The sequence below is a fragment of the Narcine bancroftii genome, chromosome 12, assembly GCF_036971445.1.
Source record: "Narcine bancroftii isolate sNarBan1 chromosome 12, sNarBan1.hap1, whole genome shotgun sequence".
NCBI lineage: Eukaryota > Metazoa > Chordata > Chondrichthyes > Torpediniformes > Narcinidae > Narcine > Narcine bancroftii.
Window position 1 is genome coordinate 45,296,099 of NC_091480.1, and position 27,614 is coordinate 45,323,712.

Genomic DNA, 27,614 nt, shown 5'->3' on the forward strand with positions numbered 1-27,614 from the left:
AGTGTGTGTATGGATGGGTGTGTGTGTGGGGTGTATCTGTGAGAGTGTGTGTGTTGTTTGTGGTTGTGTGGGTGTGTGGGTATGTGTTTAGAGTGTGTGTTGTGTCTGGGTGTGTGGTTGTGTCTGGGTTTGTGAGTGTGTGTGGTGGGGTGTGTTTGGGTCTGTGGGGATTTGTGTGGGTGTGTGTGTGTGGGGAGTGTGGGTTCTGTTTGTAGGTGTGTGTGTGCATGGGTGTGTGTGAGTGTGTGTGTTTGGATATGGGGGTGTGTGTGTGAATGTGGGTGTGTGTGAGAATGTGGGTGTCTGTGAATGTGTGTGGGTGTGTAAGAGAGAGAATGTGTGTGTAAATGTATGTGTGGGAGTGAGGTGGTGTGTGTAAGTGTGATTGATGAGAGTGTGTGTGGGTATGTGTGTGAGAGGGTGTGTTTGCTTGTGTGCAGTTGTGTTAGCGTGTGTGTGAGTGTGGGTGTGTGTGTGTATGGGTGTGGTTGGGTGTGTATGGGTTGACATGTGTGAGTGTGTGGTGGTGTGTGAGTGTGGGTGTCTGAGTGTGGGTGTGTGTGAGAGTGTGGGTGTGTGTGTGAGAGTGTGAGTGTGTGTGGGTGTGTGTGTGTTTTGAGTTGTGAGTATGGGAGAGTGTGTGTATGTATGGGTGTGTGTGGGGTGTATCTGTGAGAGTGTGTGTGTTGTTTGTGAGTGTGGTAGAGTACATATATGGTTAGGTGTGTGTGTGTGTGGGGGTGTACCTGTAAAAGTGTGTGTGGGTGTGTGCATTTTTGGGTTGTTTGTGAGCGTGGTAGAGTGCGTGTATAGTTGGGTGTGTGTGTGGGTGTGTGTGAGTGTGTGTGATTGTGTGTGGGTGTGTGATGAGAATGTGTGTTGGTGTGTGGATTTGTGGTTGTGAGGGTGAGTGGGCGTGTGAGTGTGTGTTTGGGTGTGCGTGGGTGTGTGGGGAGTGTGGGTGTCTCTGTGTAGGTGCGTGTGTGCATGGGTGTGTATGAATGTGGGTGTCTGTGAATGTGTGTGGGTGTGTAAGAGAGAGTGTGTGTGTGGGTGTGAGTTGGTGTGTATGGATGTCTAAGTGTGGGTGCCTGAGTGTGGGTGTGTGTGTGAGTGTGGGTATGTGTGAGAGTGTGTGTGTGTGTGTGAGTGTGTGTGGGTCTGTGATGAGAGTGAATGTGGGTGTGTGTGAGAGTGTGGGTGTCTGTGAATGTGCATGGGTGTGTAAGAGAGAGAGTGTGTATGTAAGTGTGTGCGGGTGTGTGTTTGTGTGATTGTGTGTGTTTGAGTGTGGGTGTCTTTGAGAGTGTGAGTGTGTGTGAGTGCCTATGGGTGTGGTTGGGTGTGTATGGGTTGTCATGTGTGAGTGTGTGGTGGTGTGTGAGTGTGGGTGTGTGAGTGTGTGTGAGAGTGTGGGTGTGTGTGAGAGTGTGTGTGTGTGTGTGTGTGTGTTTTGAGTTGTTTGTGAGTGTGGGAGAGTGTGTGTATAGTTGGGTGGGTGTGTGGGGGTGTACCTATTAGAGTGTGTGTGGGTGTTGAGAGTGAGTGTGAGTATGTGGTGGTGTGTGATGAGAGTGTGAGTTGGTGTGTGGGTGTGTCAGTGTGTGAGTGTGTGTGGGGGTGTGTGTGTGAGAGTGTGTGTGGGGAGTGTGAGTGTCTGTGTGTAGGTGCGTGTGTGCGTTTGTGTGAGTTAGTGTGTGGGTGTGTGTGAGAGTGTGGGGGTGTTTGAGGGTGTGGGGGTGTTTGAGAGTGAGTGAGGGTGTGTGAGTGTGGCTGTGTGAGAGTGTGTGCGTGTGAGTGTGTGTGCATGGCTGTGAGGTTGTGTGTGTGTATATTTTGTGTGTGTGTGTGGTGTGTGGGGGGTGTCTGAGTGTGAGGGTTTGTGTATGGGTGTTTCAGGTATATTTGTGGGTGTGTGATGAGAGAGTGTGTGGGTGTGTGTGAGAATGTGTGTTGGTGTCTGTGTGAGTGTGTGTGTGTGAGATTGTGTGTGTGGTTGTGAGTGGGTGTGTGGGTGTGTCAGTGTGTGTGTGGGGGTGAGTAGGTGAGTGTGTGGGTGTGTGTGTAGGTGTGTGAGATTGTGTGTGTTGCTGCATTTGGGTGGGTGTGTGTGGGGAGTGTGGTTGTCTGTGTTGGTGTATGTGCATGGGAGTGTGTGGATGTGAGTGTGTGTGTGGGTGTGTGTAAGTGTTAGTGTCTGTGAATGTGTGTTGGTGTGTAAGAGAGAGAGAGTGTGTGTAAGTGTGTGTGGATGTGTGTTAATGTGAGTGTGAGTGTGGGTGTTTGAGTGTTGTGTGTGAGAGTTTGGGTCTATGTGGATGTGTGTGGCTGGGTATGTGTGAGTGCGTGTTGCTGTGTGAATGTAGGTGTGTGTGTGAGAGTGTGGGTGTGTGAGAGAGTGTGGGTGTGTGTAAGAGTGTGGGTGTGTGTGAGAGTGTGAGTGTGTATGGGTTTGTGTGTGTGTGTGGGCAGTACCTGTGAGAATGTGTGTCAGTTGTTTGTGTTTGTGTGAGTGTGTGTGTGTGTGAGTGTGTTTGTGGGTGAGTATGGGGGTGTTGTGAGTGTGTGTGAGTGTGTTTGTGGGTGAGTATGGGGGTGTTGTGAGTGTGTGTGTGGGTGTGTGATGAGAGTGTGTGTTGATGTATGGGTGTGTGGTTGTGTGTAGGTGTGTGGATGAGTGAGTGTGTATGTGAGTGTGTATGTGGGAGAGTGTGTGTGTGAGAAGTGTGGGTGTCAGTGTGTAGATGTGTTCGTGCATGGGTGTTTGTGAATGTGTGGGTGTGTGTGTAAGGGAGAGAGAGTTGTGTAAGTGTGTGTTGGTGTGTGTGAGTGCATGTGGGAGTGTGTGGGTGGATATGTGTGAGTGTGTGGCTGTGAGTGTGTGTGAGAGTGTGTGTGGGTGTGAGCGGGTGTGTGGTTGTGTGTTGGTGTCTGAGTGTGTGTGGGGATAAGTGAGCAAGTGTGTGTGGATGTGAGATTATTTGTGTGCTGTTTGTGGGTGTGTGGGAGTGTCTGTGTGGGGCGTGTGGGTGTATGTGTGTAGGTGTGTGTGTGCGTAGTTGTGTGTGTGGGTGTCTGTGAATGTGCATGGATGTGTAAGAGAGAGAGTGTGTGTGTGCAGGTGTGCGTTTGTGTGTTGAGTGTGTGTTTGAGTGTGTGTGAGAGTGTGTTTGTGTGTGAGTGTGTGTGGGTGTGGGTGTAGTAGGATGTGTGTATGGGTTGATATGCGTGATTGTGTGTGGGTGTGTAAGTGTGGGTGTCTGACTGTAGGTTTGTGTGAGAGTGTGGGCATGTGTGAGAGTGTGTGTGTGTGTGAGAGTGTGAGTGTGTATGGGTTTGTGTGTGTGTGGGCTGTACCTGTGAGAGTGTGTGTCAGTTGTTTGTGTTTGTGTGAGTGTGTGTGCGTGAGTGTGTTTGTGGGTGTGTGTATGGGTGTTGAGAGTGTGTGTGTCGGTGTGTGATGAGAGTGTGTGTGAGAGAGTGTGTGTGTGGGTGTGTTTGCGTTTTTGGGTTGTTTGTGAGTGTGGTAGAGTACATATAGTTGGGTATGTGTGTGTGTGGGGGTGTACCTGTAAAAGTGTGTGTGGGTGTGTGTGCATTTTTGGGTTGTTTGTGAGTGTGGTAGAGTGTGTGTATAGTTGTGTGTGTGTGTGTGTGTGTGAGTGCGTGTGATTGTGTGTGGGTGTGTGATGAGAATGTGTGTTGGTGTGTGGATTTGTGGTTGTGAGGGTGAGTGGGTGTGTGAGTGTGTGTTTGGGTGTGTGTGGGTGTGAGGTGAGTGTGGGTGTCTGTGTGTAGGTGCGTGTGTGCATTGGTGTGTGTGAATGTGGGTGTCTGTGAATGTGTGTGGGTGTGTAAGAGAGAGAGTGTGTGTATGAGTGTGTGTGGGTCTGTGATGAGAGTGAATGTGGGTGTGTGTGATAGTGTGGGTGTCTGTGAATGTGCATGGGTATGTAAGAGAGAGAGTGTGTATGTAAGTGTGTGTGGGTGTGTGTTTGTGTGAGTGTGTTTGTTTGAGTGTGGGTGTCTGTGAGAGTGTGAATGTGTGTGAGTGTGTATGGGTGTGGTTGGGTATGTATGGTTGGGCATGTGTGAGTGTGTGGTGGTGTGTGAGTGTGGGTGTCTGAGTGTGGGTGTGTGTGAGAGTGTGGGTGTGTGTGAGAGTGTGGGTGTGTGTGAGAGTGTGGGTGTGTGTGTGAGAGTATGAGTGGGTGTGTGTGTGTTTTGAGTTGTTTGTGAGTGTGGGAGAGTGTGTATATGGATGGGTGTGTGTGTGGGGTGTATCTGTGAGAGTGTGTGTGGGTTGTTTGTGGGTGTGTGTGCGTGAGTGTGTTTGTGGGTGAGTGTGTTGGTGTTGAGTGTGGGTGTTTGAGTGTGTGTGTGGTTGTGCAGGTGTGTCTTGGTGTGTGGGTGTGTGGTTATGTGTGGCTGTGTGGGTGTGTGTGTGGGTGTGTGTGTATGTGTTTAGAGTGTGTGTTGTGTCTGGGTGTGTGGTTGTGTGTGGGTTTGTGAGTGTGTGTGGTGGGGTGAGTTTGGGTCTGTGGGGATGTGGGTGGGTGTGTGTGTGTGTGGAGTGTGGGTGTCTGTTTGTAGGTGTGCGTGTGCATGGGTGTGTGTGAGTGTGTGTGTTTGGATATGGGTGTGTGTGTGAATGTGGGTGTGTGTGAGAGTGTGGGTGTCTGTGGGAGTGTGAGTGTGTGTGAGTGCATATGGGTGTGGTTGGGTGTGTGTGGGTTGGCATGTGTGAGTGTGTGGTGGTGTGTGAGTGTGGGTGTCTGAGTGTGGGTGTTTGTGAGAGTGTGGGTGTGTGTGTGAGAGTGTGAGTGTGTGTGCGTGTGTTTTGAGTTGTTTGTGAGTGTGGGAGAGTGTGTGTATGGATGGGTGTGTGTGTGGGGTGTATCTGTGAGAGTGTGTGTGTTGTTTGTGGTTGTGTGGGTGTGTGTGTGGGTGTGTGGGTATGTGTTTAGAGTGTGTGTTGTGTCTGGGTGTGTGGTTGTGTGTGGGTTTGTGAGTGTGTGTGGTGGGGTGTGTTTGGGTCTGTGGGGATGTGTGTGGGTGTGTGTGTGTGGGGTGTGTGGGTGTCTGTTTGTAGATGTGCGTGTGCATGGGTGTGTGTGTTTGGATATGGGGGTGTGTGTGTGTGAATGTGGGTGTGTGTGAGAGTGTGGGAGTCTGTGAATGTGTGTGGGTGTGTAAGAGAGAGAATGTGTGTGTAAATGTATGTGTGGGAGTGAGGTGGTGTGTGTAAGTGTGATTGATGAGAGTGTGTGTGGGTATGTGTGTGAGAGGGTGTGTGTGGTTGTGTGCAGTTGTGTTAGCGTGTGTGTGAGTGTGGGTGTGTGTGTGTGAGTGCATATGGGTGTGGTTGGGTGTGTATGGGTTGGCATGTGTGAGTGTGTGGTGGTGTGTGAGTGTGGGTGTCTGAGTGTGGGTGTGTGTGAGAGTGTGGGTGTGTGTGTGAGAGTGTGAGTGTGTGTGGGTGTGTGTGTTTTGAGTTGTTTGTGAGTATGGGAGAGTGTGCGTATGGATGGGTGTGTGTGGGGTGTATCTGTGAGAGTGTGTGTGTTGTTTGTGAGTGTGGTAGAGTACATATATAGTTGGGTGTGTGTGTGTGGGGGTGTACCTGTAAAAGTGTGTGTGGGTGTGTGCATTTTTGGGTTGTTTGTGAGTGTGGTAGAGTGCGTGTATAGTTGGGTGTGTGTGTGGGTGTGTGTGAGTGTGTGTGATTGTGTGTGGGTGTGTGATGAGAATGTGTGTTGGTGTGTGGATTTGTGGTTGTGAGGGTGAGTGGGTGTGTGAGTGTGTGTTTGGGTGTGCGTGGGTGTGTGGGGAGTGTGGGTGTCTCTGTGTAGGTGCGTGTGTGCATGGGTGTGTGTGAATGTGGGTGTCTGTGAATGTGTGTGGATGTATTGGTGTGCCTGTGAGAGTGAGAGTGTGCGTGTGTGTGAGAGAGAGAGAGTGTGTGTGTTTTTGAGTTGTTTGTGAGTGTGGGAGAGTGTGAGTATGGGTGTGTGTGTGTGTGTGTGTGTGTTAGTGAGTGTGGGTGTGTGTTGGTGTGTGGGTGTGGGTGTGTGTGTGGGTATGTGTGCATGGGGGGTGTGTGTGTTGGTGTGTGTTTGTATCTCTCCTGTGAGTAAACACATCATTGGGGATTGCTGAGCTTTCGACTCATTTTTTGTGGAGATAATGTAATCCTGAGGCAAATTAGTTTTATACAACCAACTCACCTAAAACTAGCTCAGCAATGAATTCCCTGCTAGCCCCCCATGGGGTATGCAGTGAACGGGAATTTACTGTCGGTGTGTTGTTCTGATGGCTGGTTCCTCCCTTGGCTCCACCCTTACCTACCCCAATATAAACTTTTGGTTTCCCGCCTTACCTCAGATTCACCTGAGGATTATTGTGTCTATTGGCCATTGGTTGTAAGGTATTAAAAGCGATTTGTACTCCTCACTTGTCTCTGAGTGCATTCAGTTGTGTTACTATTTTAAAAGCTCAACTTTGAAATGTGATGGAAGCCCTGCTGAAGCCAGGAATGGACCAGATCAACCCTCTATCCCCTGAGACCCTGGAGGAATTTGCCTACTGGTTGGAGGACTTCCAGTCTTATTTGACGGCCATGTAAGACATCTTCAACTCGGATGGTGTCAGTGGATCGGAACTTCTCTCTCGATTCAGCCCCAAGGGTTCTCTGTTATGAGAGACTGTGCTACCTATGAGTTGACCACAGAAGGCTTGAAGGCCCACTACATGAGGCCTGAGAACAACGTTTTGACGAGACATCAGCTCTGTCAACGTCGGCAGCATCCAGGTGAGTCGCTGGACGATTATGTCCTTGAACTATAGGCCCTGACTAGAAAATGTCACTATGAAGCAATCACGGTCCAGGTGAAAGAGGAGGAACAAATCCAGGACACCCTCGTGGCAGGAGTGAGGTCTAGGTATGTGAGGCAGCAACTGCTAGAGTTGGGGAAGAAGGACTTGGCCAGCACCCTGAAGCTGGCGAAGGCACTCGAACAGGCCCAACCAGGAGCTGATGACCTCATGGGCGAAAGTGGTGCCTTTTTAGAGGACCAGGTCATTGGGGCACCAGTGACTCCTGCAGCTATAGTGTCAACTGGTGTGGTCACGCGTGATTGGGGATGCTACATCTGTGGACTGGCATAGCACTCCCATGCCTGATGCCCTGTGAAGGACTCAGTGTGCACTGGATGTGGTAAGCGAGGGCACTGGGTGAAGGTCTGCAGGACTAAAGGGAACTTAAAGAGGGTGACCGCATGTGCAACACCTGAATCATTGCTCAATCTGAGCCCAAGTCCTGAAGGACTGTCCTTCGCCTCTCCATGCTGTTCGCCGCCAGCATCTTGTGGCGGGACCCGCCACCAGAAGTGAAGTATCATGTGAAGCCACGGTGGCCATCTTGCCGTGCCTCGAGGTCAGCACCACCTAACCTAGCCCTTTGTCAGATCAAGATGGAGGGTGGCCATTTGCCGTGCCTCGTTGTCAATGCCATCTTGTCTGCCCGTGGGCCTAGAGGAGAGAGTCGATGTCGACATAGGGAGCGATGGGCTTTCCGGAGCACTGGCATTGGTCGTCCTGGATCAGGCAATACCTCACCAGTTGAATAACGCAACAATGGAGGTGAGGGCAAACGGACTCTTGATTGATTGCTTGGTAGATACTGGCTCCACTGAGAGCTACACAGCATTTGAGACAGACAGATGGCTCTATCAGTTCCGGAGGTCCCTTTTGGTATCACTAATGAGGTTTTGATCTTCCAAAGATAGATGGAAAAAATGGTGATGAGTTTGCATTGGGAAGGGTTGTGGCTGTCATGTGACAGCACTGCCCTCTACCTAGTTGGAGAACACATGAGCTGCCGATCAAGGTTTGGTTCCACCCCACCCATTAGTGCAAACCTTGCTGTTGGCTAAATGTAAATTACCTGGACTCCACTCTCCAGCCTGCCTGTACTTGGCCTTGGGCCATTGGCTGTTGTAATTAGATTCACTCTTCTGCCACTGAGCTATTGGCCCCCAGTAAATGATGTGGGCTTGTCCCTCCAGCACTGTAAAAGTGTCACGTCCTCTTTGTTCACCCTCTTTGCCAGCTTGGGACCACCCTGCTTCACTCCAGGCCTAGAAATGTGGAAGGGTGCTTGAGGAACTGTTGGTAAGATGTGCACTGTTAAAAGGGTTAAGAGTGTTTAATTAATGTCCCTTGTAGCATAGAGCTGTGCCTGCACTGAGTTGAGGGGTGGTGGGGCATCGTAGTGATTTTTCCCTTGATCATTGTATGTACCGGTTCATTGTGTGTGTGTGTGTGTGTGTGTGTGTGTGTGTGTGTGTGTGTGTGTGTGTGTGTGTGTGTGTGTGTGTGTGTGTGTGTGTGTGTGTGTGTGTGTGTGTTTTGTGTGTGTGCTCTGCATCAGTTGCCTTCTGTAAATAAAATCCTTCCCTACATCAAAACTGTGTTCAGAGTCCTTGCCTTTGAGACCTACCAAACTTGTTTCCTCACTCACAATAGGTTAAAGGCCACCTTTCCTTATCTTGACAATGTCACCATTTGTGGACACTCTCTGGAAGACCACGATGCCAACCTCCAGACATTTCTCCACATGGCCAAGACCCTGAACCTCACGTACAATTCGAGTAAGGCAAGTTCCAGATGAAACATCTGGTGATTCTAGTCTATGTGGTGGAGAATGGCATCATTGGTCTTGACCCCGATTAAATGTGATCCCGAGGACCATGAAAGCATTAAGGAGGTGCCTGGGCTTCTTTTCTTACTATGCCCAGTGGGTCCCTCACTACACGGTTAAAGTTCACCCCCTCTTAAGGTCCACCTCTTACCCATTGTCAGCCGAAACCCAGGCGGCTTTTGATGACATCAGAAAGGCCACCATGCATGTGGTGGATGAGAATGCACCTTTCTAGGTGGAAAGCGATGCCTCTGATGTAGCTCTGGCCGCTACCCTTAACCAGGTGGGCAAGCCATTGCCTTTTTCTACCACTCCCTACAAGGCCACGAGCTTCAGAACCCATCAGTGGAGAAAGAGGTTCAAGTCGTTGTAGAGGCCATCAGGTACTAGAGGCATTACCTGGCTGGCAGAAAATTTACACTGCTCACCGACCAGTGATCGGTGGCATTTATGATTAATAACACAAAAAGGGGAAAAATAGAATGCTTCACCTATAATTATGACATAGCACACAGGCCAGGTACTCTCAATGAACCTCCAGATGCTCTGTCAAGAGGAAGCTGGTCCACCCAGGCATCACCCACATGGTTCATTTCGTCAAGGCATGCAACCTGCCCTACTCCATTGAGGATGTCAGGGAAATCACTGGGTCCTGCCAGGTCTGGGCAGAGTGCAAGCCAGACTTCTACCACCCTGACAAAGCGCACCTTATAAAGTCATCCTGCCCCTTCAAACGATTCAGTGTCAATTTCAAGGGTCTCCTCCCTTCCATCAACAGAAATGTGTACTTTCTCAAAGTCATCGATGAGTATTCACATTTTCTGTTCGCCAATACCTGCCCAGACTTGACCTCCACCATGGTCATCAGGGCCTTGCATTCTATTTTCACCCTATTTGAGTATCCCAGCTATATCCATAGTGACTGGGGCTCATCATTTATGAGGGAAGAGCTCCGCCAGTACCTGCTTGTAAGGGGCATTGCCTCAAGCAGGACAATCCCAGGGGAATGGACAAGTTGAAAAAGAAAATGTGACTGTATGGAAGACTGTGAAATTGCCTCTCCTGTGCAAAGTCCTACCCACAGTGCTCCACTCCATAAGGTCGCTCCTTTGCATGGCGACCAACTCAACACCTCACCAGCTTATGTTTACATTCCAGAGGGATCTATGTCTGGGACTATTCTCCCAGCTTGGCTGATGGCATTAAGGCTAGTCCTGCTGAGAAAGCACATGAGGAGGAGCAAGACAGACTCCCTGATTGAGAGAGTGCACCTGCTGCCTGCCAGCCCAATGTATGCCTACGTGGCATACCGTGATGGCAGAAAGGACACTGTCTCAATCAGAGACCAGGCACCTGCCGGAACTGAGGATATGATGCCTCAAGTGAACCAGGAACTACTGGAGGACACTGCTCGGGGATGGACCCATCCACCCCATGACCTGAGCTGGAGCCCTTGAGACCCACTGACCCTATACCACAGGGGGTTCAGGAAGCCCAAAGTCCTCCAGTACTGCGGCACTCAACCAGACTTAACGTAAATATTTGTAAAGTATTAGTTTTTTTTAAATTGAATAGTCTCTGTTATTCACACACAGGCTCAATTCTGAAGGAAGGGATAAATGCAGTAAAATGGAATTCACACTCTATGTACTATTCAGATGGCTGGCTCCTCCCTCACCTACCCCAATATAAATCCTGGTTTTTCTGCCTGAGGACTACTGTGTCTACTGGCCATTGACTGTAAGCTCTTCATTTGTCTCTGAGTGCAGTCAGATGCATTATAGGGTTACAGCTTCTATTAGCTTCCATACCTTTTTTCCAAAGTTATTATTTTCCTTTTCTTTTGCTTATTTTCTTTAGTAATTTTAGTATGGCTACACAAGGAGCTTAGGCTGAAAAAAAAGTTCTTTGGAATTAGTTTTTAAAAAATTTTTAACCTCCACCTTTGAATGATCGATCTCTACTATTCTGGAATATATTAAAGACCTGAGGAAGGATGTTAAAGAATCTAAAAAATGATGGAAATGATATCAAAGCATCTATTGCCAATAAACTGGAAGCGTTACACACTCCTATTGAAATTCACCATCAGAAAATTAAGAATCTGGAATCTTCAGCTGAATTACTGGAAGCCCTACTTCAGGACTTGGGACAAGAAAACACAGTGTTCAACAGATCTCATGTTATTTTACTGAAGAAAATCACGGTGCAGAAAAAACAATTGAAGAATTATCAGTTTAAAAGAAGAAACTGAATCTGGGCACCTTAACTAATTCTTTGCTGAGTTTGGTCAAGATTTACTGTCTACAATATCAGAAGCCTTGAATCTGTAAACGATGTAAGCAGAGAATGATTGTGCAAGATTTGCCAATGGGAGCTAGTTGAGGAATAAGCAATCTACATGCTCTGTTGACTTCTGGAACTGTAGGCAGCAAGTCTTGACCAAACACCTCGTAGAGAAACCCAGCAAAGAATTCTTAAATTGTTTCTTTAGTTCTGCAACTTTCTTCAATAAAATAACATTAAATCTTTGTAGCATTGTACTTTGTCCTGAATCCCAGCATAGAGGGATGTTGCAGTATTGTGGACAGAACATTTGAACCATTGATAATTACCCCACGGAGGTCATGAAGGAATGTACTCAGTTCAAAGAAGTTATGTCTCAATTCTATAAAGGCGGTTTTAAACCATCTCTGCTTTTCCCAGTGGATCACTTTTCCAGATAAGTCTGTGAAATGGCTGAATTCCTCTAAAGTTGCTCAGAGATTTCTGGAGGATTTCACTAAAGTGCTGATATTTTGGGTTTTGTCTGCTATTCTTAGTTTTTATGTGGCTGTTTAATTATACAATCGTCTTTGGAATTGTTTTTAATTTTTCTTTTGATTATTTTTATAATTGAAGGAAAGTCGATTTTCTTTTATTCAGTTTTAATCTTTTTACAAAACTGTTAATGTTTTATTTCTGTTTTTTAAATTATTTAATTTACTATTTGTTAGTTGGGATCTATTGTATTATTTTCAAATATTTTAAACTTTGTTTATAATTTTAATTTTGGTAACACAGTTACAAGTATACAGTTCTCTTCCTTTTTAACTTTACATTTTCTTTTTAGTGAAATCATGTCTAGTGGTTTGTGGAAGCTTGGTTTAACTTTCAACTTAATAGGAGTACTGCCAACAGAGAGATGTGGGGGGGGGGGTGGTTTCTGCTTGGTTTGCTCACTTGCTGTTCCCAGCAAAAGCTTGAGATAGCTGGGTGGGAGGAGGGGATGATAGTTTTAGATTGGGATTCTCATGTGAAGTTATTTTGGCTCCTCTAAGATATAGAGGTTTTGTCACATATGGAATGTTTATAATTTTACTGCCAATAATTATATTGATCTCAATTTTGCTTTCTTGGTAATATTGAATTCTAATTTTTCATATAGATGAAATTGGAATGTTTCTGGTTTGAATCATCCTATAAAGTGATGTAAGATTTTTTTCACATATTAAAATGTTTACCCCAACGATACTTCTTTTACAAGAGACTCATTTTCATCTATCTGATACATCTCATTTTGTAAGATTTTGGAAGGGACAGCACTTTAATTCAGCATTTATGCCTCTGTCTAGAAGTGTCTCAATATTAAATGATCAGTCTATTCCATTTGTTAAATATAACATTATTGCTGATCCTAATGGATGCTATTTGATTATATCAGGTAAATTTTATAATAAATTGATTGATTTTGTTAATACTTATGGTCCTAATATAGAACATCTAAACTTTTTTGAATGGTTTTTTTCTCTTTTACTGGATTTAAATTTATATTCTTTGATTGTAGGAGGTGACCTTAACTGTTAGGTAGACCCTGTCTCTCAAAACTGCAACATGTTATGAACCACATGTAATGACCAGCAATAGACAATGAACCAGACATGTTAACTTTTAAACACTAAATCTAAATATATCCCCAGCTATGCACAGGGGTGTGTGTGTGTGTGTGTGTGTGTGTGTGTGTGTGTGTGTGTGTGTGTGTGTGTGTGTGTGTGTGTGTGTGTGTGTGTGTGTGTGTGTGTGTGTGTGTGTGTGTGTGATATAGCAAAACCATTAAAAACCATTAATGTCCAGGCCAAAATCTAGAAGGTTACTTCAAAGTTCAGTTTTTCAAATTCAGTGTTGAAGTGAAGGCCTTTAAGATTTGATGCCCAGAATTAATGTTGAACTGATGGGGAGACTGGAGTTCTGGCTGCTACAGACTCACAAATTCTGCTTGCTTTGCCTTTGAAGAAATGTCCATCCACACGAGCTGTGGCCATAACACTCTTGATCCTTTTGTAGGCAAGACTTGAACTGGGTGGCCTCCATGAAGTTTCCAAGACCCTCGCACTGGTTTCTACAAGTAGCTTCACTGCTAGTCACACTTAAAATGAAGTGGACTCTCCAAGTGACCTCCACTGTTAGTCACAATCAAAATGAAGCATTTTGCTTCCCAAAATGTTGCTCCACTAAAAATGCCCAGTCATTCACAGAGCATGTGGTCTGAATTTCTCAAAAAAAAAATGGTTGGCCACAAGAGCTGTTTTCAAAGAGTTGTTTACTCTCCCCTGCAAAATCACAAAGTCTTTGCAAATGTATTGCATTCTGGAACAGATTGTGACAAACCTTCCCTCAGTTGTTCAAATGTATCGAATTGTTACTGGGCTGTGATTTGTATTGTGTGGGGCTTGTATGAACTGCTAAATGTTAAATGTGACCATTCAGTGCCTCCTGTCTATACTATCCCTAACAGTGATAATCCCATTTTACTAAAACGGGAGCTCATAATACACATTAAACAAGTCTGCTATACTCATTATCATGTTCATGTTTCAGTGTTGCAGATTTTTCCATTCTAGTGATAAGGAATTCCTTTTTTTTCCTCTGAGGTGCATTATACATCTCAGAGCATTGAGGAATACAGAAGAGCAGAAAGATTTAGGAGTAACGGTACATCGTTTCCTGAAGGTAGAAACTCATGTGAATAGGGTGGTGAAGAAGGCTTTTAGTATGCTGGCCTTTATCAATCATTGCATGGAATATAGGAGTTGGGAGGTGATGTTGAGATTGTATAAGATGTTGGTGCGGCCTAATTTGGAGTTCTGTGTGCAGTTCTGGTCGCCTAATTCTTCTTTGGCTTGGCTTCGCGGACGAAGATTTATGGAGGGGGTAAAAAGTCCACGTCAGCTGCAGGCTCGTTTGTGGCTGACAAGTCCGATGCGGGACAGGCCTAATTATAGGAAGGATATAAACAGAGTGGAGAGAGTGCAGAGAAGGTTTACCAGAATGTTACCTGGGTTTAAGCATCTAGAGTATAGGGAGAGATTGGACAGATTAGGTCTTTATTCTTTGGAGCGTAGAAGGTTGAGAGGGGATTTGATAGAAGTATTTAAGATTATGAAAAGGATAGACAGAGTGAATGTGGATAGACTATTTCCGTTAAGAGGAGGAAAGATTAAAACAAGAGGACATGAGTTAAGAATTAAGGGGCAGAGGTTTAGAGGTAACATGAGGGGGAACTTCTTTACTCAGAGAGTGGTAGCCGTGTGGAATGAGCTTCCGGGAGAAATAGTGGCGGCGGAGTCAATTGTATTATTTAAGAAAAGGTTGGACAGGTATATGGATGAGAAGAAGATGGAGGGTTATGGGCATTGTGCAGGGAGGTGGGACTAGAAAGGGGTGTTTGGTTCGGTGTGGACTAGAAGGGCCTAATGGCCTGTTTCCGTGCTGTAATTGTTATGTTATGTTATAATCTCAGATTGATTATTTCCCTGCACGTAAACAATTAATTCCCATTGATTCCTGTAAATATGAGAGCATATTACAATTAATATTTGTGTATAATGCGACCCCCCCTATTTTTGAGGGGAAAAAATTTACCCCTGTGTATACCCCCTTACCCGCCTGAGTCACGCTGGCATCTCTCTGCTCGCCCACCCGCCCAGCCTCCTAAGTCGCACTGGCATTTCTCTGCTCACCCACCTGCCTGGCCTGCTGAGTCGCACTGGCATCTCTCCACTCGCCTGGCCACCCAAGTCACGTTGCCGACTATTGCTCACCCGCTCGCCTGAAGAATTTTTTTTTAAATTTTACTCTCGTGTATAATGCGACCCCCCCCCCTATTTTTGAGGGTAAAAGGGGGGAATATTTACGATAATCTCTAACCACTCTCTGGTGGTATTAACAATTAATGCTCCAGATTTACCTACAACTACTAAGCAATGGCATTAAATTCTATTTTATTGTCAGATCCTGACTTTTGGAATTCATAAAAGATCAAATTGCTTTATTTTTTGAAAGAAAATCTTCTTCTGAGATTGCTGGAATGGTAATATGGGACTATAAATTATTTCATTTATAGCTAATGTCAAAAAGAGAGCTAATTTAGAGAGCAATGAATTGGCCAATCAATTGAAGCTCAGACTTTGAAACCTGAGCTTTATTAAAAAAAAAGGGTCAAACTTAGAACTAAGCATGGTTTACTTAATACTTACCCTATTCGGACTCAACTTTTACAGAGTACATCCAAATTTTACATCCACAGTGATAAAGCAGGTAAGCTTCTACCTAGCCAATTGAAAGATTATATTGCTAAGTGAATTATTTCAGAAATGCATGAAGATAATGGGGTTATTACTACTGACCATGCAGAGATAAATGAAGCATTTCAACAGTTTTATTCTAACCTTTATAAATCAGAATCTCTTAAGGATTCAATTTTTATGCAAGAACTTTTAAATAAATTGTCAGTTCCTTTGCTTTCTTCAGAAGGCCAGTAATGGTTGAAAAAGCCCATCTCCTCTAAGAAGATCATTGTAAGAATTAACTCTTTACAATACGGCAAAGTTCCCGCCCCAATCATCTTCCAGCTGGGTTTTATAAAACTTTTACGCCATCATTTGCACCCAATTTAGACTCTTTTCTCTCTGAAGCTTTTGCTGTTGGGAAATTACCTACTACTTTTTATAAAGCCTCAATTTTGCATATTCCCAAAAAGAATAAAGATTTATCTGACTGTTCTTATAGGTCAATTTCTCCTTTGAATGCTGATGCTAAGATTTTGTCTAAAATATTGGCCTGTAGATTGGAAAACATTATGTCTCTTATTAGTTCTGAAGATCAATCCAGGTTTATTAAGGGTCATTATTCTCAATCTAATATCCATGGTGTACTAAATATTCTTTACTCATCTCTTATCTCTTATCTCATCTGACTGTTATCTTGTTAGATGCTGAAAAAGCTTTTGATAGGGTAGAATGGGAATATTTATTTAAAGTGATAGAAAAAATTAATTTTGGCCTGAAATTTATCAATTGGATTAAATGATATTTTAATCTCCTGTTTGCCTCAATCTTTACCAATTCTTTAACATCCAAACCCTTTAATATTTACCGCAGAACTAGGCAAGGTTGCCCTCTTAGCCCGTTACTATTTAATTTGGCATTAAAACCATGAGCTGGGACATTTTGGTAATCTAATGACATTTCTGGAATCTTAAGACGTGGGGGAGTGTTCATAGGTTTCTTTATATGCAGATGATCTTCTGTTGTATATTTTAGACTCTCATTGCTCGATTCCATCCATTATGTCACCAATTTTGTCAATTTTTAGGTTAAAACTAAATCTTCAGAAAAGCGAACTGTTTGCATTGAATTCTTCTGGCTCTCTTGATACTGCCTTCCTTTTAAAATAGCTAAAAATCAATTTAACTTCCTAGGTGTTACTATCACTATAAACTATAATAATTGGTTTAAAGAGAATTTTCTTACTTTAATGAACTATGTTAAGAAGTCTTTAGCTCAGTGGTCTCCTCTATCAATGTCCTTAATTGGATGAATTAATGTTATTAAGATGAATATCTTACCCAAGTTTTTATATATTTTCCAAGCAGTTCTTGCTTTGCTCACAAAACATTTTTGATTAACTTGACTCAATTATTTCATAATATATTTGGAAAATAAGCATCCTCATCGTAGTAAAGTTTTCTTTCAAAATCTTAAAAAGAAAGGTGGTTTGACATTACCTAATTTTAGATTTTAGTACAGGACTACTAATATTTATCATTAATATGTAGCTAATAGAAACATAGAAACATAGAAGATAGGAGCAGGAGTAGGTAATTCGACCCTTCGAGCCTGCTCTGCCATTCAACGAGATCATGGCTGATCTTAAAGTTCAGTACCCCGTCCCTGCCTTCTCTCCGTAACCTTTAATACCCTTATACTGAAGAAATATATCTAATTCCCTCTTAAATATATTTAATGAACCTGCCTCCACTGCCCTCTGTGGCAATGAATTCCACAGATTCACCACCCTCTGGGTATAGAAATTCCTCCTCATCTCGGTCCTAAATGGTTTGCCTATTATCCTCAAACCATGGCCCCGGGTTCTGGATTTTCCCATCATTGGAAACATCCCATCTGCATCCATTCTGTCCAGTCCTGCCAGAACTTTATATGTCTCTATGAGATCCCCTCTCAATCTTCTAAACTCCAGGGAGTACAATCCAATTTGCGCAATCTTTCCTCATAAGTCATTCCTGCCATTCCAGGTATCAGCCTGGTGAATCGCCTCTGCACTCCCTCCATTGCAAGAACATCCTTCCTTAGATAAGGTGACCAAAACTGCACACAATACTCCAGGTGTGGTCTCACCAAGGCCCTGTACAGCTGCAGTAAGGTATCCTTCTTCCTATACTCAAACCCTCTTGATATGAAGGCCAACATACCATTTGCCTTTTTAACTACCTGCTGTACCTGCATGCTCGCCTTCAGAGACTGATGTACAAGTACCCCTAGGTCTCTCTGCACTTCCCCATCTCTTAATCTATTGCCATTCAAATAGTAATCTGCCCTCCGGTTTGTATTACCAAAGTGGATAACCTCACATTTATCCACATTGTAGTGCATTTGCCATGTATCTGCCCAGTCCCTCAATTTATCCAAATCACACTGGAGCTTCCTGACCCCCTCTTCCGTGCACACAAACCCTCCTAGCTTAGTGTCATCTGCAAATTTGGAGATATTACATTCAATCCCCTCATTCAGATCGTTAATGTAAATTGTGAACAGCTGGGGTCCCAGTACAGATCCCTGTGGTACCCCACTGGTCACCGCCTGCCACTCAGAAAATGAGCCATTTATCCCAACTCTCTGTCTTCTACTTGCCAGCCAGTTCTCAATCCACATCAATACTTTGCCCCCAATCCCATGAGCCTTGATTTTGGAAGCCAGTCGTTTATTTGGGACCTTATCGAAGGCCTTTTGGAAGTCCAGGTACACCACATCCACTGGCTCTCCCCCATCTATTTTACCTGTCACCATCTCAAAGAATTCCAATAGATTTGTCAAGCACGATTTACCTTTTGTAAATCCATGTTGACTCTGTCCGATCCCTTCTCTGCTAGTCATATGCTCCACTATTACATCCTTAATAATGGATTCCATCATTTTGCCCACTACTGATGTAAGGCTCACAGGCCGATAATTTCCCACTTTTTCTCTACCCCCCTTTTTAAATAGTGGGGTAACATTAGCTACCCTCCAATCCATGGATACTGATCCTGAGTCTATCGAGTTCTGGAAAATAATTCTTAAAGCATCTGCTATCTGAATGGCCACTTCCTTGAGTACCCTAGGATGTAGATTATCAGGCCCTTGGGATTTATCTGCCTTCAATCCCATCAATTTCCCCAAGACCATGTCCTTAGAGATACTGATTTCTTTCAGTTCCTCCCTTGCATTAGTCTCTATGTTTCCCAACATCCTTGGGAGGTTATTTGTATCCTCTCTTGTAAAAACAGAACTAGTAAGAATTTAATTGGTCTGCCATTTCCTTATTCCCCCATTATATATTCCCCTGATTCCGACTGCAAAGGACCTACTCTGGATTTCACCAATCTTTTCCTCTTGACATATTTATAAAAGCTTTTGCAGTCGGTTTTTATATTTGCCGCAAGCTTACTTTCGTAATTTATTTTTGCTCTCTTGATTAATCCCTTTGTCCTCCTTTGCTGCATCTTGAACTGCTCCCAGTCTTCGGTTGCAGTACTTTTTTTGGCCAATTGATATGCTCTCTCTTTGGACCCAATGCTGTCTCTAATTTCCCTTGTTATCCACAGTTGAGTCACCTTTTTTTGGTTTATTTTTGCAATTTCTCCATTAGATGCTTTCCATTGTCTATCCACAGTCAACTCCCCCATAAACACCACCCAATCAATCTTACTCAACTCCCGTCTCATACTATCATAATTCCCTTTATTTAAATTCAGGACCTTGGTCTCGGTTTTAATTTCATCACTCTCCATGTCGAGTGAGAATTCGATCATATTGTGATCGCTCCTACCCAAAGGGCCTCGCACAACAAGATTGCTGATTAGTCCCTTATCATTGCATAATACCCAATCTAAAATGGCCTGCTCCCGAGTTGGTTCCTCGACATATTGGTCTAGATAACCGTCCCGTAAACATTCAAGGAATTCCTCCTCCTCTGTATTTTTACCAATTTGACTAGTCCAATCTATATGCAAATTAAAGTCTCCCATGATGACAGCTGTTCCCTTATTGCACGCTTTTCTAATTTCTCCTTTAATGCCTTCCCTCACCTCTACACTACTATTCGGAGGCCTATATACCACCCCCACTAACATTTTCCACCCCTTGCTATTCCTCAGTTCTACCCATATAGATTCCGCATCTTCTGAGTTAATATCCTTCCTGTCAATTGTGTCGGTCCCTTCTCTCACCATCAATACTACCCCACCCCCTTTTCTTTCTTGCCGATCCCTCCTAAATATCGTATACCCCGGGATGTTAAGTTCCCAGGCTTGCCCACCCTGCAGCCACATTTCTGTAATCCCAATCAAATCATATTTGTTTATCTCAATTTCCACAGCTAATTCATCTACCTTGTTCCGAATGCTTCTTGCATTAAGATATAAAGCCTTCAGATTTGCTTTTTTCACCCTCCTTGCTCTTTCTGATTTTTTACTTTCGCTGCCTAACCTAACTTTTCCTGTTTTATCTTTTCTGTCCTTTGCCCTATCATACAGGTTCCCACCCCCCTGCCAAATTAGTTTAAACCGCACCCGACGGCTGTACCAAACCTAGCTGCCAATATATTGACCCCTTTTGGGTTTAGGTGTAACCCATCCTTCTTGTAGAGGTCATGCCTTCCCCAAAAGAGATCCCAATGATCCAAGAAGCCAAAACCCTGTCCTTTACACCACCCCCTCAGCCACACATTCATCTTTCTTAACCTTCCATTTTTGTCCTCAGTTGCACTTGGCACAGGTAGCAAACCAGAGATCACCACCCTGGCTGTCCTATTTCTTAGTTTCTGTCCTAGCTCTCTGTAATCCTTTTACAGTACTTCCTCCTTTTTATCTATGTCATTGGTACCCACATGTACCAAGACATCAGGCTGTTCGCCTTCCCCTTTTAAAATACCCTGGACCCGATTTGATATATCCCGCACCCTTGCACCAGGGAGGCAGCACACCATATGGGCATACCTATCTGGCTCACAGAATCTCCTGTCTGTATTTCTGACAATGGAGTCCCCAATGACCACTGCATTCCTCTTTACCTTTTGGTCCACCATGCCAGGCTTAGTGCCAGCAACCTGGTCACTGCTGCCAGCTTCTGTCAGGCCATCTCCCTCAACAGCATCCAACAAAATATACCTGTTACTGAGAGGGATATTTACAGGTGTGCTCTCCATTTTCCTGGTATTTTTCTTCTCACCCCTGACAGTTACCCACTTACCTGACACATCTGGTCTTGGGGCAACTATGTCCCTGAAAGTTGAATCTATCAACTCCTCACTCTCCCTTACCAGCCGTAGGTCCTCAAGTTGCAGCTCCAGTTCCCCAACTCGGTCCTTAAGGAACTGCATCTCAGTGCACCTGATGCAGATGTGGCTATTTGGGAGGGTGGGACTCACCCATGGTTCCCACATCTGACATCCAGTACAAAGCACTAACCCCATAGGCATGACTGAGCTAAAATAATGCCACTTACCCTTCTCCTCGCCTGCCTAAGCCTGTTGAGCCAAAGGCTGGAAGTCCCACTCCTTCAGTGCCCCACTCACTCAGTGCGCCGCTCCTCGCTGGCCGCTCCCTCCCCTTTTACTCCTTTTACTGGCCCCTTGACCAATTAACCTTGACCAATTAACCCAGTCACTCTCTCCAAGCTCCTACTCCTCTGACTCACAGCTCAAACTCCAGCTGCTGCCTCCTCAGACTCCCAGCCTGATTTGAGTAGGCCCAAGCCCCAGTAAGCCCTTGTATTTAACTGCTTACCTCCATGTCACTCTCTCCGAGCTTCTCCTCCTTCGACTCCCAGCTCGAATTTACATATAGATTGGACTAGCCAAATTAGTAAGTCCAGCTATTTATTCTACTCACCTCTCTGATGCTGTCTCTTGGCTCCTCTTCCTCTCACCCGACACCAGGCACTGACTCACTGTCTCCTCTGACCCTGAGTCTGACCTTTCTGAGCCCACGCCCTGGTAAGTCCAGCTATTTATGCGACTCACCCTCTGATGCTGTCTCTTGGCTCCTCCTCCTCTCACCCGACACCAGGCACTGACTCACTGTCTCCTCTGACCCTGTCTGACCTTTCTGAGCCCACGCCCTGGTAAGTCCAGCTATTTATGCTACTCACCCTCTGATGCTGTCTCTTGGCTCCTCCTCCTCTCACCCGACACCAGGCACTGACTCACTGTCTCCTCTGACCCTGAGTCTGACCTTTTTGAGCTAATATGTATCTTTTTTTTGGATGCATTATAAGGATATATGGATGCTTCAAATTGGATTAATTGAGAAATGAACACTACTAAAAAATATTCTCTTATTTTAATCCTTGGAGTGCCATTAACCTTTTCTACATCCAAATTATCTGATAATTTTGATGTTAAATGTACTTTTAGAATTTGATTTCAATTTATAAAATTGTTTGGATATCATAGATTTTTACTTATTAGCCCTAAATGAGTTTGTGGTTTCTTTTACAGTAGTGAAATTATATGTATTTACCAGATTACTTCAGAAGGGAAGGGGTGAGAGTATAGTATAATAGTTATTTTTTTAAAATCTCTTTCAATAAGCCAGATGTAATTGTTTAAGTGTTTGTTGCTTTATTTTCTGTTTGACTGTTATGATATTGAGTTTATACATAATAGTTTTATTTTTCTTATAACTTTTTTCCTGTGTGACAGTTTATGTTATATTTTATGTTATGTATAGTGTTACAAGATCAAACCAGCAACCACAAAGGCATATCATACATGGGTAAAGATGAATAATTACTTTATTAACAAAAATTCACCTTCAAATTTTAATTCAAAATCCCCCCCTTTTATAACAATGCCCACTAGTTACTATGAAAATTTCTATAACAGTGTAAAACTAATAAATCCCCCAGCCTAAATATAACATATGTAATTAAAGTCTAAGTTATATTTCCAACCAGCCCACAGAAAAACTTAGACACAGAACACACAAGACTCACAAAACTTCAACCTCAAATGAAGCAAAGATCATAAACAAAATTCAGTTTGTTTGGTAAACTGAAGCCAAAAGATATTTGAGAGAGAGAGAGAGAGAGAGAGAGAGAGAGAGAGAGCGCGAGAGCGAGAGAGGGGGGGGAGGGAGAGGGAGAGAGAGAGAGAGAGAGAGAGAGAGAGCGAGAACAAATTTCGAAGTTGTCTTGTGTTGCTGCAGAGAGAGGAACCATTGGCTTGGTCCGGATCCTTCTGGCTGCCTTCAGAATGTTCATCCTTTTTGAAATCCCAACATTCTAAACTGTCCTCCAGACCATGACATATGGTCTGGGCCTCCTTCCACTCCACAGCACCACCCAGTGGTGGTTTATCATCCAAGTCCAGAAATTTTTAGATCATTTTCTGCACATGCTCAGTCTGTCTCCCACTCTCTCAGCAGTCCACCTTCACCTTGGCTCTCTAAGGCAAACTGTCACTTTTTAACATAAAACCACACAACACATAAGCCAATACACAACACAGAACTCTGTAACAATAGATATATTTTTGGAAGATAAATTGTGGTGTTTTTTTTAGTGTAGGTCACAAATACACACAAACACAGATCTCATTTAAAATGCCAGAGCTCTGCTCAAGCCAGACAGTCCAGGCTCCCAGTGCCTTTGTAAAGACAATGGAAACTTTTTTTGCTGAAGGACTTCACATGTATGTGTTAGCTGGACATGCTGTGGAGTAATAGATTATTGTTTCGGAAAGCAACAGATGAATAGACTCAGAAGATTGAGTATGGTACCGTAGTCTGTCTGAATGCAGTTTTGCAGTTTAGCAGTTTGCTTTTCTAAGAGGGTCATGTGGTTTTCTCTGTGAAAGAGAGAGAGAGAGAATTCAGTTCTGCAATTCTACAGTTCAGCAGTAGCTGGGACTGGAACATGACAAGCTGGCAAGCTTGTGGTAAAACCCCATTTTGAAGACAGGTTCTTAGTTCAGCCTGGTAAAAGCCCTTGTTGTCCATACAAAAGGAGAGGACTGACTTGAAAAAGAACTCTGTGGTGACCTGAAAGAAAGAAAGAGGTTATCATCTGGAAAACAAGGTTTCTTCTGGAAGACATTGATCGGAAGGAATCAGTTTGTGTCCAACGAGCAACAAATCTCTCTCTGAAAACTGACAAGAACCTTCCTGAGCAGTAACCTTTTACCTTTCAAGAACCAAAGCCTGGTGAAAATTGATAAATATTAAATTCTGTGTACAGCTCAAGAATTGCCTGATACCGATAAACTTGGAGGAGTGAGAAGTGAGATTGGACTGTGAATCAAAGAACTTTTCTTAACTTATATACATTACATACACATGCGCTTAGAATTAGAAGGGGATTAAGCTAGGTTAAGTTAGTAGTAATAAGCTAAAGGTTGATCCTGTCTTTATGTTTACAGAAAATTAAAAGTACCTTTTGTTTAAGTAACCATTTTCTTGGTGAATTTCTATTGCTGCTGGGCTTTGAGGTCCTATGGGCCCCGTCACAGCCGTGTATTCATTTTTATATATTACCTTTGATTAATAGCTTTTACCTATGTACTATTTCTGAGGACCTGCTGCCTCCCGTGGGGCCCGAGGTCCTGTTGCTGCTGCCGCCGGAGGCCCAAGGTCCTGCTGCCGCCCGGGGGGCCCGAGGTCCTGTTGCTGCTGCCACCGGAGGCCTGAGGAACTGCTGCCGGCCTGGGGGGCCCGAGGTCCTGCCTGAGTCCGCCTGAGGTCTCGACAGCCAGCCGAGACCGGGCCTGCCCGCACTGCTGCCCGAGCACCGAACACAGGCTGCCGTCACCAGGCAAACCCCGGCAGCCCGCACAGCCCGACCGTTGGCAGCCGAGCCCCGGGCCAGGAGCGGTCAATGAGAACTGTTTAGTGTCTTTCAGAGTTTAATACACACCTCAAAAACCAATAGTCTAAACGCTAACAACTGTGAACTCCATTGCAGAGTTCTCTCCAGTCTTAAAAAATTCTCTACTAGAACTTTTCTTTCTGATCCTCAACCAATGCTGCATCCCCTTTACTCGGCCGCGGCAGGAGTAAACGCACGCAGCCCGATTCCAGGGCGCATCACTCCATAAATGTGGACAGCGGTCGTAGCTCTCCAGAAATGGTTCAACCTAAAAGGGGAGGCAGGCCTCTTCAGCCCGGTTAAACAACCTGCATAGGAGGAAGTCACTCCGATATAAAACCTACGACCCAAGGACCTCGCTGCCACATCCCAGCTTGCTTGGCCACGGCACACGAACCATGGGTGTAAAGGGTAGGGCCAGTACTGCGCACACTGCACTCCACCTAAAAGCTCCTTTGCGCAGGCCCGAGGACAGGTCCGCGTCCTCCCCCTCAAAAGTACCCTGCAGCAGACATACCCCTCCATAAATCTTCATCTGCGAAGCCAAGTCAAAGAAAATAAAGATTTCTATGTAAAATCCAAAAAAAATATAGTGAAAAAGAAACTAGCTAAGCGGATGTCATGAAGATAAATCGGTAGAAAAGCGCAGACTCCATGTTGTTTCAATCACAAAGTTTTTCTACTAATTTATCTTCACAAATTCACTTAAGCACACAGGCACACCCTGTATAACATGGTTAATGTGATCCAAGCAAGTTCAGGGGTATGAAAAACCACACTGATCAAAGCATTATTACAATGATCTTTAATGTAAAATGTTATATATACTATAAAAAAGATAAATAAAACTGATCTTTATTGGCAATAAGTGAACATCGTTTATTTAAGAAAATATTTGTTTAAAGTAGATTTGTGTAAAATCTGCCAAATGAAACTTTCACCAAAGTTAAATCAGTACTACTGCGGGATAGTGCAGGGAGCTCAGTCACAGCGGGGACAGCAATAACTTTCAACACAGTCACTTAATCTCTCTATTCCACAGCTCAGCACCTATATTTCAAATATTTTAAACTAGAGTCTTACAAAGTATTATGAGGAGGCTTAAATAGCAAATTGCGGGCTGCCACATGATCCCCCCCCCCCCGCCACCACCAGAACCGGTGTTACAATCTGTAGTGTCTGTTGGAATAGTCCCCAAAGTCTTTTGTGGTCTGCTTCTGCGTCGAGGTCTTGGTGTCTCCATGGGTTCTTCTGCGTCTGTGTGGGCAGGCTTGAGTCTATCTGTAGTGAAGACCTTTAGTTTACCACCAATGTCCAGCTTGAAGGTGGCTCCGTTGTTCCGGATGACTTGAAAGGGACCTTCATATGGCTTCTGCAGTGGTGAATGGTGGGGTCCTCTGTGTACAAACAAGTACTCACAGTCCTTGAGTTCTTTGGGGATGTTGGACTTGGCTTGTCCATGTCTGGAGGGTGGGAATGGAGCCAGGTTAGTGACCTTTTGTGCAGCCTGTCCAGGAAGGTGGTTGTCTCCTCCTGCTGTTCTCTGGCCTGTGGAACAAAATTCACAGGAACCATGAGTGGGGCTCTGTAGACGAGTTCAGCAGAGGGTGCGTGGAGGTCTTTTTCGACGCTGTTCGGATGCCCAGTAGTACCCATGGTAGCTCGTCCACCCAGTTGGGGCCCTTGAGTCTGGTCATGAGGGCGGTCTTGAGGTGCCTGTGGAAATGCTCCACCACGCTGTTGGCATGCGGGTGGTATGCCATCATATGGTGTATCTGAGCATCCCACAGGTTGGCAATGTCGGTCCACAAACAGGAGGTGAACTGTGCGCCTCAGTCAGAAGTGATGTGCTGTGGCATTTTGAATCTTGCAATCCAGGATGAGGGGAGTGCTTTGGCACAGGACCTGGTGGATGTGTCAAGTAGGGGGATTGTTTCTGGCCACTAGGTGAAGAGGTCGACCATTGTGAACAGGTGGCGGAAACCCTGAGAGACTGGCAAGGGTCCCACTATGTCCATGTGAATGTGGTCAAACCTGCATTCCGTTGGCTCAAAAGGCTGTGGGGGGACCTTGGTATGTCACTGCACTTTGGCTGTTTTGATCTACGTATACGTCTTGGCCCACCCCCAGACTTAACCATATAACCATATAACCACTTACAGCACAGAACAGGCCAGTTCGGCCCTACTAGTCCATGCCGTAGCAAATCCCCACCCTCCTAGTCCCACTGACCAGCTCTCGGTCCATACCCCTCTAGTCCCCTCCTATCCATGTAACGATCCAGTCTTTCCTTAAATGTAACCAATGATCCCGCCTTGACCACGTCTGCCGGAAGCTCATTCCACATCCCCACCACCCTCTGCGTAAAGAAATTTCCCCTCATGTTCCCCTTATAATTTTCCCCCTTCAATCTTAAACCATGTCCTCTAGTTTGAATCTCCCCCTTTCTTAATTGAAAAAGCCTATCCACATTTACTCTGTCTGTCCCTTTTAAAATCTTAAACACCTCTATCAAGTCCCCTCTCAATCTTCTACGCTCCAGAGAAAAAAGCCCCAGTCTGCACAACCTTTCCCTGTAACTCAGACCCTGAAATCCTGTCAACATTCTCGTGAACCTTCTCTGCACTCTCTCTATTTTGTTTATATCTTTCCTATAATTTGGTGACCAAAACTGGACACAGTACTCCAAATTTGGCCTCACCAATGCCTTGTACAATTTCATCATAACCTCCCTACTCTTGAATTCAATACTCCGATTTATGAAGGCCAACATTCCAAATGCCTTCTTCACCACACCATCTACCTGAGTATCAGCCTTGAGGGTACTAATTACCATAACTCCTAAATCCCTTTGTTGCTCTGCACTCCTCAATTGTCTACCATTCAATGTATATGACCTATTTAAATTTGCCTTTCCAAAATGTAGCACCTCACATTTATCTGTATTAAATTCCATCAGCCATTTCTCAGCCCACACCTCCAGCCTTCCTAAATCACCTTTTAAGCTACGGTAATCTACCTCACTGTCCACAACACCACCAATCTTTGTGTCATCCGCAAACTTGCTTATCCAATTCTCCACCCCTACATCCAGATCGTTAATATATATAACAAATAATAGTGGACCCAGGACCGAACCTTGAGGAACTCCACTAGTCACCGGCCTCCAATTGGACAAACAATTTTCTACCACTACTCTCTGACACCTCCCATCCAACCACTGCTGAATCCATTTCACTACCTCCTTATTTATACCTAATGCCTCCACCTTTTTTCCTAACCTCCTGTGGGGAACTTTGTCAAAAGCTTTACTAAAGTCCAAATAGACAACATCCACAGCTTTCCCTTCATCAACCTTTTTTGTAACCCCCTCGAAGAACTCAATCAGGTTTGTCAAGCATGATCTACCCCTGACAAAACCATGCTGATTACTCCCTATCAATCCCTGTACCTCCAAAAATTTGTAAATAGCATCCCTCAGAACACTTTCCATCAACTTGCCCACCACAGAC

At 44.6% G+C, this 27,614-nt stretch overlaps 1 long non-coding RNA gene across 3 annotated transcripts in view; it reads right to left on the reverse strand.

Moving 5' to 3' along the window:
- LOC138747382 (uncharacterized) overlaps positions 1-21,317 on the reverse strand; it is a 214,096-nt gene extending 192,779 nt beyond the window's left edge. For 2 of the 3 annotated variants that reach the window (XR_011347462.1, XR_011347461.1), the window contains exons 1-2: positions 21,129-21,317; positions 15,217-15,289 (exon numbers count right to left, since the gene is read on the reverse strand). This is a non-coding gene — a long non-coding RNA (uncharacterized lncRNA). The remainder of the gene's footprint in view (positions 1-15,216; positions 15,290-21,128) is intronic. The other variant, XR_011347463.1, reaches the window with a different exon arrangement.
- Between the last annotated feature and the right edge of the window lie 6,297 nt (positions 21,318-27,614).